The sequence below is a fragment of the Mus musculus genome, chromosome 14 (assembly GCF_000001635.26).
Source record: "Mus musculus strain C57BL/6J chromosome 14, GRCm38.p6 C57BL/6J".
Classification (NCBI taxonomy): domain Eukaryota; kingdom Metazoa; phylum Chordata; class Mammalia; order Rodentia; family Muridae; genus Mus; species Mus musculus.
The window spans coordinates 93,647,899-93,660,458 of NC_000080.6; the positions used below are offsets into that span (position 1 = coordinate 93,647,899).

The 12,560-nt window shown below is 36.3% G+C and overlaps 1 protein-coding gene across 6 annotated transcripts in view; it reads right to left on the reverse strand.

The window, feature by feature from the left end:
* The window catches only part of Pcdh9 (protocadherin 9), an 879,135-nt gene that overhangs the window by 634,199 nt on the left and 232,376 nt on the right, over positions 1-12,560 (reverse strand). The window lies entirely within an intron of this gene.

Below are 12,560 nucleotides of genomic sequence, written 5' to 3' on the forward strand. Positions count from 1 at the left end.
ATGCTGAAAAGTAACTTAGAAAGTGTAATTGTTCAGCATTTCCCACCTGAAATTTAAGAGAATCAACTAAACAATCATACAGGTAGACATATTAAGAATCATTGTGAATTACAGTCACAGAGCTAGCAACAATAGAGCCAATCATCTAATTCCTTTTATAGATGGAAAAATTAACGTCTAGTAATATTCAATGACACAACCATTGTTTGGAATTGGTAAGTAGAGCATCTACAAATGTATCTAAACTTTTTTACATAGCTTTACTATTAATTACCATGCAGAGTAGAATATGGAGATGTTCTGTGAGCACTATGCAATATTGCTGATATATAGCAAAATGTATATTTTGTACTGTAAACTTAAAAGCAAAATGTTTGCTAGGAAATAATGGAACTGCTCTATGGATAGATGCATCTTCTAGAAGAAAGTTTTCAAAGCAGAAATTAAAGGTCTCCACCCTTTTCACAATTATGTTGGATGAGTAAGTATTTGTATAAATATTCAGCATGTTAGGTATCATAAAAAAGACTCTAATTTCAGCTGGAATACCACAGAACAACAACATAGATTTGGAGCATGAGCCATGTCAATACCTTGCGAAGATCACTTCTTACAGATAATTTCATGCAATCAGACAGTCCCATTACTGTTAAGGACAGAAATGTTACTGAATAAAGAACTTGAATCCATTAAATACACTACAAGTTAATTTCGTTTTTACAGTGGGTTGCTTCCTAAGATTATACAACTATGTTTATTTGAGAAACAAAATAAAATTTATTCCTCAGCTAATTTTATCAAGTAATGAAAGTTACTTTCTGATTATAGAAATAGCACTTTATAAAATTACTTTATGTCCCTAAGTCTTTTACTTTACTCAGCTTATTTACCAGAAAGTCTTTCATCTTGATTTAACCTACAAATCACTTCATTATTGAATAAGGAACTAAGAATACTGTGTACTTGTGGATTTAGATATCTAACTATTGCTAAGATTTCCATTCTTACTTCACGTGGCAGAGTATCTAATTGACTATGCACTTGGTATAGCAGGCACTTCCTCAGACTCTCATGGAATATTAACAACAGAGTGGGGGCCGAGCATAGTAGAGATATAAACAATGAAGAGAAAAAATGCTATTTCTTCCAAGTGCCATCATTTTTACCTGATGGTAGAAGAACTCAAAATTATTATTTGGATGAAAACCTAAGTAATTTTCTTAGAAGAAACAACAACAAAAAAAAGGTACTCAAGAATAGCTTATTTCAAAATCTAATGAAAATGCATATTTTGAGCCACAGCCTACTAATAAATGTATCAAATCTTACATACTCAAAGCATACTGATTTGTTTAGAGATGGAAAAGTACATTTCTTGTTTTATTTTCTATTCATTTTGCTTTATTTTTCTTTTATTAATTTGGAAGTTTCAAAGTTCTTATTAAATTCTGACAATAGTCCAATGAAAGGCTACAATAATTTGTAGGATAAACATATACCTAAAATGTATAATGCTATTTTTGCATGCTCCTAAAACTTAACAGGTAAAGTTCTACAATTTAAATTGTTTATGACAATTAAAAAACAGTCAAATATTATTAATAATAATTAATAATAATTAATCAATCATGTCTGGTCTGGTGAAAACTAGAGTCAAAAACCTTAAACATATGCCCCCCCCACCATTTCACTATCTTTATTTCTTTCAGAAAAGCAGACAGTTTATGATAGCAATGCAGATGCAAGAGCCAAAAGAGGGACAAATGTGGTGGCAAATGAAATCAATCACAATTCCATATTAGTTGTATTCAGTTCAACTTATATTTTTGGGAAGGTAACTATTTCTATATATGATTTTAAATAAAGTATTACAATTTACACTTATTTATATTCTTTAATTTTTCATCTCTTTCATGGTAACTTTAACAAAAATTTCCCCCTTTTCACAACAGAGAAACGTTTTCATTATCAATAATTATTTTACTGCAGAGGGAACATGAGAAGGGCATCTGGTCTGCTTCATGACTTATTTTCCTGATATTGCTTAGATTTGCTTCCTTTCCTAAAGACATAAATGAATAACATTTTCAATATTAGTGTTCTCTTTCAGTGTGTCTCTGACTCTAATTTCCATTTATATATCTCATCTGGGCAAGAGTTCATAATGTATTTTCTTATTACATTTTTTTTTCTGTGAGACAGTATCTTGATTCTCTCTGTGGTCCATAACTCATGAGCATCTACCGGGCAAAGTGAAAATGGAGTTCACAGACTTCTTAAGTATAAACTCAAGTTTATACAACCAGTCTTACTGTGTTTAAACAAACTAAAAGCAGAAGTGGGAGGCTAATCTTCCCCCTTCTGAGAACAAGTGACCGATTAGTGTTTATTGTGAAATATTTGACTATATGTGTTGAGGTCAGTAGTGTGTGGCTAATAGTGTCTTGCTTCATATGTCTTAATTAAAAAAATCCATATTTAGGAGAAAAACATATTTTGAATTATCATTAGAGTACTCTAGGCACATGCATTTTCTCTAGCCTTATATTATTTGTAAGGATTTTTTTTTGTTGTTGTTGTTGTTTTCTCTTTAATCAGCTTAGCATGTCCTTATTTCAGTTCTCTTCAAATGGATTTATTCATTACAATTTCTACTGCTTTTAAATTCCACCTACATTTCTACCTGAATTTGGTCTGGAAACAATAATAAATGAATAATGATGATGAGGTTGGGAGGAAAATAAACAAAAATGAAATAAGACCCTCATAAAACAGAAAGGAATTGAATTTTCCTTAAAGCAAAAATAACAGTGTTTCCATTAAGGACATTACACTCACTATAAATATAAATAGAAAAGAAGAAGTTGCAATATAAGACATTTTGATAAGTACGAGAATCATCATGCTTTAATATTTAATAAGGTGGAGGAAGATACAATTAGGTTAAAGATATTTAATTTATAGTAGATGATATTACAGTTGAGAGATGCATGTCTATATTTAATAGACTAAACATCTTTCTAATGTTGTGATAAATATGTAATAAACAATAGGTATTTATAGAAATACATCATAATGAATGTTCTCTTCTGTTAACATAGCAGTAATCACATTATAGCCTGTGAATTCAGGAGACCTTAAAATAAAGAAACCCACATGAAACCAAATCTGTTGCCATCTCAACTGACAATCGCTTTTGCTTATATATTCTAAGTACTTTGTGCTTCCTCTTCTAGCATTGCAATAGTGTAACGAAAGAGAAAAGTGACTGTCACTATCTTAAGAGACACAGGAGACCCAACTTGATGCTGAGGTTCCCCTCCTGTAAATAGAAGGGGACAACTTGACTTTAATACTAAAGTTTCAAAATCGTTTCTTCCCCATTACAAAGCGGCAGTCTGATAGCACTGACGACGCAATGGTCTTCACTTTGACTTGTGCAGCATATTGTGATATTGATGTATTTATTCTTTGATGTGTATTACTAGCTGCCGTCGAAAGATGAGGTCTTTTAATTGCAGAGCACTTCTTAATTTCTGTTTCCACTTCACAGCCCCCTGACATTCTTAGATGATTGTAGTGGGTGGTTCACAAACACTGGCTAATTAATGACTAATTCCAGATAGAAGGCCCTGAAGGAGTCTAGACTAGCCATACCCACAGACTGAGCTGATAAAAATGCCTGCCTCAGAAGAAAATACAACACAGCTTAGAAAATAGGCCACTAAGTTTCATGACTACAATTTTCTAGGGCCAGAATATATTACAATTATTTCTAATCAATTCTCTTTATCAGCATGTAAATCAGGCCTGCAGGGTGAGTCTCTAATTATTTAAAACTTTAACCTGATAATGTGATCCTAAGTGGACTAAAATGAACATATAATACAGCGAAATAGCAAGGAAGGAACCATATCTAGACATATCACAAGGGGGATACTTTATACAAAAGTTGAGACACCAAAATTTACACTTTTGAATATATGTGCTCTACAACGAGTAGAGTGTTGAAAGTTCATTTGAAATAATAGAAGTACACTGGCTTAGGTCAAAAAGGGAGTATCCACATTTTATTCCTTAGTAAAATATTATACTAGTATGTAGCTTAATTGTGAATCTTAGTTGTCAATTGTGAAGTAAAATTGAAAAAGACAAATACACTGAATAGAAAAAAAAAGAAAGTGTGATAGTTTATGTTCCTTAATTTACATTGATCAAGTATGGGAAATATGACAACAGTCATCATTGGATCTTTAAAAAAAATAACTATTTGCTTCTTGTTTCTTAGCACTGATTTCAAGTGGGGAAAGGTATATTACTTCTTGTTGAAACTTGTGTGAACTATAATGTGAAGCAGGCATATGAGGTAGAATGATTTCTGGGAAAAAGTTGTCAGTGACAATGAAAGAAGTTAATGGAAGATGGATAACTTCTTTGTGTTCCACCTGAATGTTGTTCTCTTTTGTTGATTTGCTTGTTTGTTTGAACGAATGGGAGAGAGAATACTGAGTCACCAGGTATCCAAATATATTCAATGTCTAGTAAGCAAAGAGACCCTCACAATTGTAGCTACTATCCTATTACATTTCTTCTCACATATTGACCGAAAAACACATGAGAAACAGCATAGCTAAAAACAGTAAAAGGTGGGGGATAATAAGTTAAAACTGTGCAAAGTAATTTGCTAATAATGTAATATAGAAAGTAATGTTTTTAACTGTGAAGAGTAAACTCATATGTACTATATTTTCAGTAATCTTAGAAAGAAAATCAGAACTCCTTTTTTTTATTTAATTATATTATTTCCGTTGAGACACTAAAGACAGAATTACTGATTGGTTCAATGATTGATTGCCTACAGCTCTTGAAACATCTGAGGTCCAGTTGGCAAACTAAGAATTGCATCATTTGTTAACACAGAGACATTTTAACAAAAGTAATGTCTATACAGGTATAGGGTTGTGAGTTCCAGGACTGCTCTGCCACAGGGTTTGGCCATTTGTTTGGGAAAACAGGACATAGGAAGTTGACTGTGCATACCTCACTCTGCCACTGGGCAGGTCCAGGGGTGGGGGAGCACAGTCTGAGGGGAGGGACAGCTGGAGCTGGTTCCGGGATGTCCAGACCTGCAAGAAGGCCCGGGCCATCTGGGTTCTCAGGCTCTTGGACACCCAGGCATCGCTGGGAGCTACAGAAGAGCTGAGAACAGAGTCGAGGCCCAAGGGCTGGATCTAGCCTGGGGCTAGGGGAGAAGGGATGAGCTTCAGCTGGTCCCTCAGGGAGAGTCCTTTGCTTATCTGCCATGGTTGGCTCTAGGTTGGGATTTGGCTTGGTGGTGGCCATGCCTGGGAGCACAGAGAAGCCTTTTCCATGGCTCCCCACGGCAGATCCCCATGAAAAGAGGCAGTCCATGGTTTTAAGCCATTTATTATCATGGTGGAGACTGGATGAAAAAGAGTATATCCCACTTCTCAGGGCAGACCTGAGATTAAATACCTTTTGCAGGGAGGACTGTCTGGGAAGGAAGGACTATTGGGTATGTCTCCAAACCTTTAGGTACCTCATTAAAATGGAGATCTGTCTTAAGTCTATGTGACCTGTGATCATATCCTCTACATGTGCAGGGGTCTGGGGCGTTGCCCCTACGTGACTGATGGACAGAAATCTATAGAGCACTGTGGCTTCATGCCCGGGAAGAGAGGAAACACCTACTGTTCATTTAGAGTGACCAGGGTTTCGAGGCTTAGCTTAAGCATGAACAAGGCCCACATACAGGTGTGAGAGAAATAGAATTAAATAATAATAACTCTAAAGGCAAAAGAATCAGAACAAACTGAGGTAGCACATCTGTGATAAAGTATCCCAAACAAGAAAGAACACCTGGTCAGCTGTGATGCTCATAATTCCAGGAGTGTAAACAGAAATCGGTAGGTACTGCAGTCAGAGTGACATTGCCGGGTAGATAGAGTGCCCGCGCCTGGTGAATGAAAAAGCTGGTCAAAGATGAAATGTTGCCCTGTTCCCCACTGTTGCTTTTCCCTGAGCAAATTCTATTGAAAGAACGAACAGGAAGCCAGATGGGGAAGGGGAAGTGCTGCGTGCAGAGATCCATCCTGGGAATCACAAAGCTGGTGGGTTTAGAGTTGACAAATAATAGCTTACTTTAAAGCACTAGCATTTAATTATGGACATTAAGATGTGGTGACTGATAGATTCCTTTTGAATTAAATCATATTATTTGGGGAGGTGGGGACTGAGCCTAAGTTCTGACTGCAGAAATAGCTCTAAGCCTGGTCAGAGGTTGTGTGTCAGAGACTTCTGAGAATAAGAGCAAAGAGTAAAATGTTCAAAGCATAACTGTGTCGTCTAATCTCCCTTTTAAAGCTTTCTTTGAAAATCATCACGTTCTCAGAGACTCGGTGACATTGTGTACAAAATCACCCTGACTTTCTAACCCACTCCATTCTGTGTGTAAATATAGGCTAACACCACAGAGGACCTGGCTGTCTTTGGCATGACTCATTCATCACGGAATAGTTAACTTGTACATTCATCTTTTGAAAGTAATAATGAATTTCTAAAACCTCTTAAACGGGCTTCAGTTTTGTAATCCATTTATTGAACATGCCTGCAATGAAAAATTAATTATTAAACAAGAGCCTTGGGAAGAGATCAGCAGGCTTGTCACCCACGCCTGAGATTGATAACATGTCAGTTTCCAGATCAGGGCGGGCAGTGACAACTTTCAAATTTAAACCTGGAAGGGTAATGTTAAGCATGTCTTGGCATAAGTCGCATTTTTAATTTATTTTTTATTAAATGTTAGATAGAATAAATTCATCCATGCCTCTCAAACACAGCCTGATTAAATGAGCTGGCACTCTTTCAAATATAAAGGCTGGTTATGGCTTCTCAAGGACATCGGAAACACTGAAGCATAAGACAACGGTAAATACAAAATGCAGAAGAGGTGGACAGTGATGTATTCCCAGGCACCAGAGGGGAAGGGAGGTTTCGCAAAATGCTGAGGCTAACAAAACAAGGGCAGCACCACGTTCCCCAAGTGGTTAACGCACCAGAAGCCAGAGGCTGTGCTTGAGAGCTGGCTCAGAGAAGGGGCTGCAACCCAAGAGCAAAACCCAAGGTAACGCCAGCAGATGCAAAAGAAGAGGAAGTGGGCAGAGGTCAGCGCAGCAACTAGAGACCAGGTTTCAAAGCCTAAATGGTGGGTCGGGATTACAAAGTTCTGAAAATTTTTCAATACTTATAGGGGTTTGCAAGGGTGATAATGAACAGAACATTGTTATGAGAACAGATGCGTGGTCCTGTGTCAAACACCACGGCTCCCTAAATGGGCCTCTTTAAGGCAAAACTCTCCCTTATTCTGTAAGGTGGTAAAAAAGTAATTCATATCAAATACTTTCAATTGGGTCACAGATAATCAATTGTTCATAATACTGCAATCAAAAAAGAAAAAAAAACGAAAAGAAAGAAAGAAAGAAAGAAAGAAAGAAAGAAAGAAAGAAAGAAAGAAAGAAAGAAAGAAAGAAAGAAAGAAAGAAAGAAAGAAAGAAAGAAACTCTCTGGTCTCCTAAATTCGACTTTAAAACCTCAGTGAACTCAATGACAACTCACTTGAATCCAAGTGGGCCACAATATGTGAAAACCAACTATAACTCCCTCACAGTGCATCCTATCTCTCTATATTCTCCTTTACTGTATACCTTATTTTTCTATACTGCTGCTTTAAAAATGAATTATGCCCTACACTGATCTAATGAGGTAAATGTGGACACAGCGTTTTGTTAACTGTAAAGTACAGTGAAGGATAGTCTGCCTTATTCGAGTTGCAAGAAATGTGCTCTGAAGCGTACCCCAGGAGCTCAGAGAAGCTTGAGCTCTGTGAGTGGGGTGTGACATGAGGACATCCACTTAAGACAGAGTACTCCCAAGTCTCTCAGTCCATACACATCATCCAGCGATCCCTGAGTCCATCCCCATCCACTGAGAAGGGAAGCTCTTGAATGAGGTTTGAGCCATGCGCTTATCTATGCCTACAGCAAAATGACATTAGGCATTCACTTACTGTTATGTCCATTTAACACAATAATAGCACTAGGTTTTCCCCCATGCCTATGAATCTCTAGACTCAAGTTCTTGACAGCACTAACAGTGTCAGGTATGGGGTTCATCTCATGGAATGAGCCTTCAATGAAATGAAATTGTGGTTGTTTGCTCCAATATCATTGGTGACACTATTGTTTGAGTGAATACATCGTACAGACAGGTCAGCATTGCTGTTCTTAGCGAGGGAAGACTGGTGGTCACTTCAAATGACCAGGGACTACCGTTCATCTGTTCATCTGGACTTTTCACTGAAGGCTCCTCCCCCTCACCCAAGGCTTGGGTAAGGACAACAGATTCTTGTCCTTGTAAATATTATATTTTATTAATGATGCAAATAATGATTATTTCAAAGGCAGATTACAAAATTGTAAAAAATCTGATATTATTTTTTAGAAGTGACAATCATGAAATTTGGACTTTCTCATGCCAAGAAAAGTGATTAATACTTAAGCAGAGTAGTTATAGTGTAAGGGACAATGTGAAATTTGAATAGACTTGAAGGATTTAATAAATGATGCTTATGGCAGAGTTGGAAATTGAAATTACATGAAAAATATAATCTGAGTTTGTTTATACTTAACCTAGTACAAATATTGACAAAGAATATATACATAATATTTAGTGAATTTATGAACCAAATGATAAAACTTAATGTTCAAACATATATAATATCTTGTTTTAGTGGATTTGTTTTGGTTTTGACTTAAAATTCCCCCTTCCTATTGGCTGCAGAATCTTTTTAGAAAGTGTAAAAGCAATAAAATAAAGACCTTTGGTTAGTGTTTTATTCTAGATTCATTGATAAAGGACTTTCTATGAAGCCATGTAAATTTTCAACAGATGTAGGACTAACAATGTCAGGAAAGAATTGAAGGCAAAATGAAAGCTGTGTGTTCAGATGCTGGCAGAATTTAAGCAGACATGCAAGAGGCTGAATCGTTGGGAGGTGAATGAGAAGCACTCGTTAATTTTAAGAGAATGTAGTCTGAAATGTCGCTCAACTGCTTGAGTGTCTTCCCAGTATGCACGATGCCCTGAGTTAAATACCCATCACAGCACTGGGCATACTAGCATCTGGCTGTAACAGTATCACTTGGGAGGCAACGACAGGAGAATCAGAAATAAAAAGTCACCCTTAGCTCTGTGGTAAGCTCAAGGCTAGCCTGGGATAGATAGATGAGAATTTAAGGAAACAAAACTAGAAAGTGATATTGTAATCATGGAATTTGAAAACTGGACCCTCTCTATGTGAATCAACATTCATTCACGGAAGTTGTTTCCTTAAAGGGAGTCATGGGGTAGCTTACATACTACACTAGAATAGGATACGGACAGGATGGGCAGTTTTCTTACTCATAACTTTCACAAAGGAATCACTGAGGCTCAGCATTTTTGAACTGTGGCTACTAATAAATACTACACACCTCAAGAAGAGAGTGACGTGTAGAATTTTTATTTGAAGAGTTCTATATATTGGATGGCCACAGAAGGCCTTAAGGATAAGGATGAATAAATCCTGTTTAAAGAAGAGAAATTGTGTCTACAGATAAAAACAGGAGGCTCCGGGCCCCGAGGGAAGAAGCAAAGAGTTTAGCTTAACACAGTCATAGAAGATATTTGAGTACTGTTCATTAAATCCTAAGGAAACATTAGTACCAGCATCCTGAGCAACAGATTTGTTTCTTTCTAAACCTGTTTGAATAGATGTAAACCTCAAATCACATAACTCACTATTAATAGTTTTTTAAAAATCCTTACTTTTAACTCTACCCATTTTTCTAACTTCCAGGATCTCCCTCGAATGTCTACTGCCTATTTTGATGTAAATTTACATAGATATTGATTTGCATGTATGTTAATATGTAAAGTACTTACTTAGAGTATACTCCCTGAGACCTCAATTCTCTTTTCTTATTTCAATTTGTTGAAAGAAGGCAACAATTTGTACTAATAGTTGACATATCTACTTGTTCCACAAAGCTAAGTGGACAACATTCTCGGTTAAAAATGCCTAGCAGTTGACTAAGTGTCCCTTATAACTATATCTAAATAAACCTCAGCTTAGCCACCTGCCATTCTCTCACTGTGAGCACTGAAAGTCAAGCTTGGTTGCTTTTTTCCCTGCAGGCCACCTTGTTCTCTTATCCATTTTCCTATGGCAGCCTGTGTGGCTTCTATAAGATGAAGGAGCCAAAATTAGGACTCGATACGATTAAATACAATGTGATACAACCAAGTATTCAGCCAACAACCAACTAAAATATAGGCCAAAATAATGAATGTGAAGCCACATAGAGTGGAAATCAGCTTTGTCTCTATTCATCAAGTAAGGATGCTCATTTTGGGAATCTGTACCCCCTTCCCTGCTTTGGCTCAGACCTAAGGCGTTTATTTTCAGCTGTCCTCAGCCTGACAAAATCTTACTTATACTTCAAGGCCCAGTTCATACACCAGTTGAGTTCTATGATCAATCAGCTTAGGCAGAGTTTTTGGACAAGGCTGAAATACAGGCTTCAGTCCGCAGCAAAAGTAAGAAGTGTTGATAACAGATGAGGGAAGCAAAGGAAACTCATAGAGAAAAGGCACTGAGGATAGCTAATCCTAAACTCACTTTGACTTCTCAGGCCTATTTTTCAAATTCTTTCTATATACTTTACAATTTTTAAATGAAATCAATTAAATGGCTAAAGGAGCAATTGCAGTGACATCATTTCCATTCTGCAGTCATCTCTCTCCGAAAAGAACTTTCACGCGGAGTGGAATTAATACCTCTTTGTATGAAAGGGACTAAAACACTCTTACTTTTTAATCCCTGCTTTTTAAAGATGAGTTTCAGTTTTAGTTCAAGAACAAGTAACTTAATTCAGTGTATTTTCAAATAATTCAGAGATAAGAAACAAATATCAAAAGGTTTCTTTAAGTAGAAAATATTAATTTCCTGGTACTTTTAAGGTTGCAAAGTCATTTATGTAAAACCTTTCTTAGTGCTATTGACTTGTACTGAGTACTTAGCATAAGCCTGTCAGCTTTCTACATACTTAACATCTTTTGCTCATTTACAAAGTGACAAATGTCATTACAAAATGGCAGTTGTGACAGCCATTACAACTGCTCACATTTTACCAAAGATTAAACTAAGACTTACAAAGTCAAACTATCTTGCTGGAGTCACACAGCTAATAATTTCAACACACAATTATCTCTGTCTGATTCAACTACTTATTTTCTAACCATCAAGTTGATAGGCTAGTTTTTTTTTTTAAATCACCTTAAAGATAGGAAGGGAGATGTCTGAACAAAGATTCTAATACTTTCACTCACCACAATACTCTGTGTGAAACAAGAAAATAGATTCAAACTATGCATGACATTTAAGCATAGGGCTATGACATCTTTAGATGTATGCCCCTGAAAGGCATTTACCCATCATAACAAGTGAGCCATTCTCTGATGCACGGAGTCTAGGTTTGATTTTGTGTCATCCTTATTGCCTACAAAACAAAGGTAGAGAGAAATCCCAGAATAGGGAAGTGAAGGCTTGTTCCTTGGCTGGCAGAGCCTAAGAAGACTCTTGGTACAGCATCCTAAATACTTAGGAGAGAATGTCAATCCCCTTGGTTTAATTAGGATCACTATTATTTGGCTCTGACTATAAGTCAGAGAGAGAGAGAGAGAGAGAGAGAGAGAGAGAGAGAGAGAGAGAGAGAGAGAGAGAGAGAGAGAGAGAGAGAGAGAGAAACAAGATCCAGAGGTAGACAAAACAGGCACAGACTGGCTGTGTACTCCTGTACTCCTAGTGGACAAAGCACGAGTCCCCTATGAAATCAGTGGATCTTGGGCACTCGATTGAAGAATAAAACTTCCTGAGCCATTCTGAAAACTTAGATACATTTGCTGTATTTCATTATTGTCCTATTCTGGTTTTAATTTTTATCAATTAAGATTAGCACGGTAGTATACTAGAGAAGACATCGAAACATATAATAATTCTTGAAAAAAATTTAGATATTTTTGACATTTAGGTTGAAATATTTATAAAGACAATAAAGACAGTAAATTGCTTCTTACTTAGGATACAATTTTAAGTTTAGTCATATTTTTTAAAAAAGAATGTGACTTATTTCTTATTTATGAACTTTTAATGTTCCTATCCAAAACTAAAGGGTTTCACTGTACATTACTATGTCAAGAATAAAATTTATGGAAATAGTGGTAAGAAATTATGCATTCCAAAGATGGTAAGATGTCTCAGTTGGTAAAAATCACCATCCTGGGACCCACATAGTAGGAGAGATCAGAATCTATCATGTTATTCCCTGATAGTATGTGGGAATAGGTCTATGTGTGTACAAAATAAACACATTTAATAAAATAGCGGAGATAAGTTATGCGTTTTTTTCTCATCAATAATTGCAACCAGATAAGTTAACAGA